General features: G+C 42.5%; 1 pseudogene; it reads left to right on the forward strand.

The window, feature by feature from the left end:
* Nucleotides 1–6608: 6608 nt before the first annotated feature.
* LOC139163289 (U6atac minor spliceosomal RNA) lies at nt 6609–6718 on the forward strand (annotated as a pseudogene).
* The last annotated feature ends 490 nt before the right edge of the window (nt 6719–7208 follow it).

Genomic DNA, 7208 nt, shown 5'->3' on the forward strand with positions numbered 1-7208 from the left:
TTCATAAAGGGGGCTCTGCTATTAATCATGCAGACGGCCTCAGTCGCTGTCCATTGGGACAGAGAGTAGAAGACCCAGCGCCCACTGCAGAGGTACTCCTTATCGAATTAGATAAGTCTCCCGTGGTCACTGCCAGGCAGGTGGCATTGGAAACCAGGCAAGATAAGACTTTGAGCAGGATTTTGAATTACATTTTAAAAGGCTGGCCTGCAAATGGGGACGATCCCTTAATAGGTGAATTTAAAACAAAGAGGCTAGAACTATCAGTTATGCATGATTGCATTCTCTGGGGGGAAAGAGTGGTTATCCCTACTGCCCTGAGACCGAGGGTTATGAAAATGCTACATGAGGGACACCCAGGGGTGGTGAGGATGAAGGCATTGGCAAGGGGGTATTTGTGGTGGCCCGGCTTGGATAAAGAAATTGAGAACTGGGTGGCAACATGTGGCCAGTGCCAAGAAACGCGGCCAGACCCGCCTAAAACCACCCCTGCACAGTGGGACAGTCCCCAAGGGCCATGGTCTAGGGTGCACATTGATCTGGCTGGACCAGTGGGGAATCATATGTTTCTAATCCTGATTGATGCGTATTCAAGGTGGCTTGAAATAGTGCCATTAACATCTACCACATCTTCAGCAGTAATACATGTATTAAGAAAGTTATTTACAACACATGGGTGCCCGGACATATTAGTCTCGGACAACGGGCCCCAATTTACATCTAAACAATTTGAGGTGTTCCTAGCTGGTCTGGGGGTCCGACATGCCCTTACCTCGCCCCACGCAGCGTGGTCTAATGGAGCAGCAGAACGTTATGTTCGAGTGGCCAAAGAGGCCATTAAGAGGTCAGCCCCAGGTGACATCCAAGAGAGATTAGACACGTTTTTGCTGACCCAACACATAACACCTAGTATGACCACTGGGAAAAGCCCTGCTGAGTTGCTAATGGGGAGAAGGTTAAGATCAACCCTGGATAGGCTGCACCCCTCCTATATCAAATTAAAACCGGACAATATACTAATACCTGAACGTGCGGTGGCCGTGGGACAAAAGGTATATGTTAAAAATTTTGATACAGGGAAGCATTGGGAAAGTGGCATTGTGCAAGACCAAACAGGTCCCAAAACATATATGGTGAAATTACTAGATGGCCGCCTCTGGAAAAGGCACATTGACCACATTAGGGGGAGAGTGGAGAAAACCGAGAGTGAAGGACATAAAGATAACACTCATCCCCTCCCCACAGGGAATTTCGCAAGGACAAACAGGAACCCGGAACCAATTGATTGGGACTTACCTGGGGGAAATAGCCACTCCAGCGCTGCCTCAGCTCTGCCATCTCCTGGTCAGGGGAGCAACGCGTCTGCAGGACGAGAGGAACCATCTTCGTCGGTGGACACACAAGTTATGGGCGACCCTCGACGGTCAGATCGGACTTCGCGAAGACCCCCTCACTTAGAAGACTTTGTTACTTACTTGACCGAATAAAAAATCTGTAAAATCATCCAGAAGGGGGAGGGGTGTTAAATCCTGTAAATTCTGTAATGTTCTATAATGTTCTGTATCTGGGTTAACTGGTTAAACAAGAGTTGTTAAGCAGAATTGAAAGAAACCATAGGCATTGTTTACCTGCTTCCTATTGGCTGCTCTAGAGGGCGCCAAAATGGAAGAGCTGTCAGCCGCCGGCTGTTGCTGAGGGAAAGTCTTTAAATAGCCGAGCTTCTGGTCTTACGCGCTTCTTCTGTAACTCGCGTATACAGTGAAAGTGTTTTTCCGCTCGCTCAGAGCCTGAAGAGAATAAAAGAGAGTTTATTTGGAAACCGTGTTTCTCGGTCATTTCAGCAAGCCCCGCCCGGCCATGTCAGCAATCAGGCCACCCTGGCCTGACTCTCGGCCGAAGCCTCGCAATCTCGCGAGACTTCAGCCGAGATCCAAGATGGCGGCGGCCATGTGCCCGTGTCGTCCCGACCCTCCTGCAAAAGGCACCTGCCGGTAAGTCTGCTGGTGTTATTTGCTTTCTTTTACCATAGTTATTTAATTTCTATGAACAAGTCTTCATATTTTGTGATGTTTTCTTTACTCTTCTGATATCTCCAGGTGCTGCAACATCCACTATAGGTAAAGTACAACTAGTTATTTAAGGACCATTTAAAGTTGCAATGTACCTCTCCAGAGCTACATATAACCTGTTTTTTTAATTTACAATAGCAACATACACACATGATTGTGTGATCACACTGTAGGTACTTGGCAACTGGCTCATCTTGATGTCCATTGTAGTGTCCTGCAGTCACATGACTCTGATTTGTGATGTTTTTGCTTGTTTCCTGCTTTTCTTTCTGGTTTGTGGCAAAAACTCATTAGGAAAAACAGCTGTATTTCCTTAATGACAACTGCTTTCAACTGGTTGTACGTTGAACACTATGAGTATTCAGACATTTTTGTTTTTCACAACAATAATTGTTAAATATAGGGTGTTACATGGCCAGTGCTTAACTATAAATCCCTAGAATCATTGACATTTTTCATTTGTAATTACTTTGTCTATTTTATGCTCTGCAGCCAAATGGTATTTCTTGCTATCTTCTCCATTCTGACTTCATATGCATTTTTTCTTAAGGGTTGGTTTCCTGCAGCCAAAATTAGTTCTTCTGTCTCTTTCTTCAACTTTCCTACTTTTAGCCATTGTCAAGTCCTGTCCTTATCTGCTGGTGGTTTGTCTGTAGTAGTAGTCATGTAATACTTAAACTTGCCATGTCTCTTTTCTAGTGTTCATTTGGTCTTTCTTGTAGGCCTGTTCATCTCTTTACTGCTCAGTAGACCTTTATGGTATAGTAGCTTTGGTGCATCTTCTTTTTCAAATAATCTTCCTTTGCCTGTTTTTTCTTCTTCAGCTATCTGTATACTTGCAACATTTATGTGCACCTAAGCTCCTTGATAAATAAAATCAATGGGAACATTGCTATGTGGATGAAAAGAATGATTCACTGAGATTATTTTTTAGGTCATGAGAAAACCAACAAAAATAGCAAAAATGGAGAAATACTGTATAAAGGCAAGCTTTGTAAACTTAGCTTCAAAATACAGAGTTAAAATAAAGTAATCCACTGCTGCCATCATTCCATTTATGATATGATTAAGGCATCTTCTGAAATGTTTTCTTGTAAAGTATATACAGTATTTCTTGCTTTAACTTAGTTATTTTTCTTTCATTATCTCAATTCCTCACTCTTTTTGATGTAAGATAGTACATGCATGACAAGGACACCATCCTACACATTTTTCTTATATAGCGTACTTTTATGTAACACAGTTTACCCAGCTTAGGGCACCTGGGTTAATTGGCAGGCATTGTTAATTACTGCAGCAGCTGCATTATTCTGGGTTTAAAATTAGAAAAGAACAAGATATACACAGTACCCCCCAAAAATAAAAAACTAGTCTTTTTCTACCATACTCCTTTTAACATGTGCAAATTTCATCTCTAGGAATTCCCCAGACAGCATTATTGATGTTTGTTTTTCAAGAAAACAAACACAACTGAATAGTCAGTGATACTTCAAAAATTAGCATATTGCATATAATAGTAATTATGGTTATTCTCTGTGATTTTCATGTATACCATTTCTGAATCTGGAAACTATACATACTATAACTACTAGTAAGTTATAAAATTAAGTACTACATAGCATTAAATATTTTTATTTTGTTTTCTATCTGGAATCTCTGTATTTACTATAACTATGAGGAATTTATAAAATTAAGTACTATACAATCCTTAATATTTTCATTTTTGTTTCCAAGTTAAACACACACACACACATATTAAGATTCTCTTTATCCTTTATGGTCAAGAATTTCAGGTGGAGATTTATTTGCTGTATTTAGAAATACTTTCTTTTATAAAACAAAACAAAATGAAAACAAAATTACTTGTCAGAAATAGTAAAAAATAAGTCACTTAATTCAGAATAAATACATGCATGTTGAGTGTCATAGCTAGTGATGGGCGAACTGAGCCCGCACAATTTGGGTCCATACCGAATTTTGCGGTGTTTGGTATGCCGAACACGAACCCAAAATTTTCCCAAACTTTGGGCAAAGTTCAGGGTCGTGTTTGGCATTCAGAGCTTTGATGTCACCAGCAGGTTGCTAAGGATGCCAAGGTGATCATTTCCTGGATTCCATGGAATCCAGGAAGTGATCACCTTGGCGTCCTTAGCAATCTGCTGGTGACGTCAAAGCTCCGCCCCCAGAATCTCTTCATGGGAGGGATTTCCCGTTTGGGTTCGGTTCAGATTCGACCGAATTTTGCGTAAAATTCAGCCGAACTTGCAGAATCCGAACACCGTTGGGTTCGCCCATACATTGCAAAGATATTTATGCTTTGTCCAAAATTCACTGTGTGATTAAGCAGCATAAATGTAATATATTATTGACAGATGTTCCTCACATGCTTTCTCTCTTTTAAATCTAAAGCATTTCTCAGCAATCATCAGGAAAGTATTATTTGCATAGGTGGTTATTTAAGCCTCCTTTTGCTTCAGTGATCTGTGTTTCTAGTCTTTTCATAGACTCTGAACCCTTGTCATTATTTCTCAACTTACAGTTGGAGCCAGATGGTTTTCCTACTAAATGTCTGATTATCATTGGTATGCTTTTTGCCTTCTTTGAACTGACTGTACAATTGTAATTTATGTATTACATAAATACAATTGACTATTTATGTAATACATAAACTTGACTGATTTGCATAGCTTGCATTGTCATTACACTGGGCCAGTGATGGTCAACAAATCTTGCAGTTAAATGTCCCAAACATGTTTTTTCAAGAGGCAACTGGTCCAGTCATGACGTGGATGAGAATCTCCATAAACATGCATTTAAATATCAACAAAACAATTATTTGTTTGTTTGTTTGTTTGTTTAATTATTTAATTATTTAATTTTTATTAATTAGCATCCTCTAACATGATGACCCAAAATATATCGGCATAATTTCTGAGATGGCTTCAACAATTCTAATGTCTTCCAGATAAATAGGGAATGCCATTTGAACCATTCAATCCAATTGGGGATTAAGCTAAAATACCTTACAGAAATCCAGACAATATTCAAGCAAGCATGATCTAAAAAACCAGAATGTTTGTATCTTTCTGCCCACCTGTTCAGGCTTGTCCATAATTGTCAATTCAGACTTCAAAAATGTTATACAGCAGTAAATCAGAGCAAGCTATCTGGGCATAAGATCTCATACCTGACATTCTTCCTCACCAGACAAGAGTACATAATTTCTTTTACTAAAGGTAGTATAAGTGCTGAAGCTATATTTATCCCAGTCTGAAGTCTGTCTCTTAACTACCATCCACAATTTGCATTTCAAGATGTCTACCTCACAGGATATATGTGGTATAATTAAAGTTCACTCTACGAAGGTATTTGTTAGTTTTAAGAGACAACATTCATTGATTTGTAGTTTCAGAGCTTATTTGTTTATTCTGTTTATAACATATGAAGAAATAGTTTAAAGTAATTTGTTTTATGCTGAGCAACTATGGTTATATATAAGTTTAAGTTTACAATGCTGGTTCTAAGAAAATTATTCTTGTTTCCTAATTCAAAACTAGGAGTAATATATAAAAATCTGTATATGTCTGCTCACTGAGGCAAAAAGCTAGAATATGCTGGCTATACTGTTGCCAACTACCTTGAAGCCTCCTGGGTATGCATTGAGAGGACATCAGGGGACTTTAGGGAGTTATTCACTTGGTCCACAAGACACTTAAATTGCACAATCTTGGAAACTTCTTGGAATATTCCAATAGGCTTTGAAATCACTGTCTTTGGCATACATGACAACACTACCTACTGCCTACATTATGTCTGCCATGTTTTGGAGCTCCTTTGGCATAAAGGATGCCTCATATTTTAGAATCCTAGTGATTTACTTTTTGCAGGTGTGAAGCCTCAAAGCCTATTTGGTACATGCCACATCTATTGGATATTGGAATCACCTTATATTGAAGGAAAGCTGAAGGAAAAAATTCTCGAGTGTATGGCATCATGGAATATCGCCGGCTCGACTTACCGGCCACGGCGCTTTTGCGGAAGGGCCGGGCAGACACCGGACTCTTCATGGCGGCCGCCATTTTGTTTTCGGCCGAAATCTCGCGAGACGAGATTTCGGCCGGGAAAGCCAGGCCCACGTGGCCTGGAATGACGTGGGGACCGGGCGGGGCTTGCTGGCCCTATTTAAGGGCCGCAGGCCCTGGGCCAAGCCTGTTCGCCCGGACCCAGCCAAAGGAGCAGACGCTTGGCTGTCTGCTCTTGGAGCCTTTCGGCGGCCGCGTGGAGGCGGCCGTCGCTTTGGAGGCCTCATTGGAGGCTTGAGGTGGCCTGCTCGTCACTGGCAGCAGGCTTAGGCCCATCCGAGGCTGGCGGTCTGCCCATCTTCGATAGGAGCTCTTGGACAGCAACGGGCTTTGGGAGCAGTCCCGCGTGAGGCCTCCCACCCCCACCCCGTTGAAAGGCGGCCGCGTGTTGCGGTCGCCATTTTGTGAGCCTCATCGGAGGCTCGGGGGAATGGTTTGGGGGCTTCGGGTCCGGCGGGTGTGGTATGAAAGGAGAGAAGGTTAGCACTTCCCTTGATAAGGATGGAAGAGGCCCTTGTGGTCGTGGCAACATGCATATGGTTAAGGCCCTGGCATCTCACCACGTTTGAAGGCCGGGCCTTGTGCCGTTTGGCGGTGCCCCCCCCTATTTCTGGGGGGGGATCGTTCTGGTAGCCCCCTTGGGGACGTGGGGGGCTCGGGCGGAGGGCTCGCGTGTGCGGCCCCTCCCGTTTCGTGGCCCCCAAAAAACAATAACAATACATAAACATAAAATAAATAAAAACGGAGGACAGTTGGGCCCGTGGCGGCAGCTTCCCGCTGCTGCGCTGCCTGTTTGGGGCAGAGGCCTTTTGCTGCCCTCTTGGGGCCCGGGTGGCCCCGGTTCCTTCACGTGTAAAATAAGAATCACGGGTACACAAGATTATATTAATAATAATGGGACTGATGCTGGTTGCAATTATTTCACATATTTATATGGAACCATGGACATATAACGGCAAGAGAGACCCATTGGTCCCTCTGGTTTGCCCTTGTTCTGTTCTGTATTTTATCTTGGGATGGATATATGTTTATCCCAGGCATGTTTGAATTCTGTTGC

This window comes from Erythrolamprus reginae, chromosome 2 (genome assembly GCF_031021105.1).
Source record: "Erythrolamprus reginae isolate rEryReg1 chromosome 2, rEryReg1.hap1, whole genome shotgun sequence".
In the NCBI taxonomy this organism is placed as follows: domain Eukaryota; kingdom Metazoa; phylum Chordata; class Lepidosauria; order Squamata; family Dipsadidae; genus Erythrolamprus; species Erythrolamprus reginae.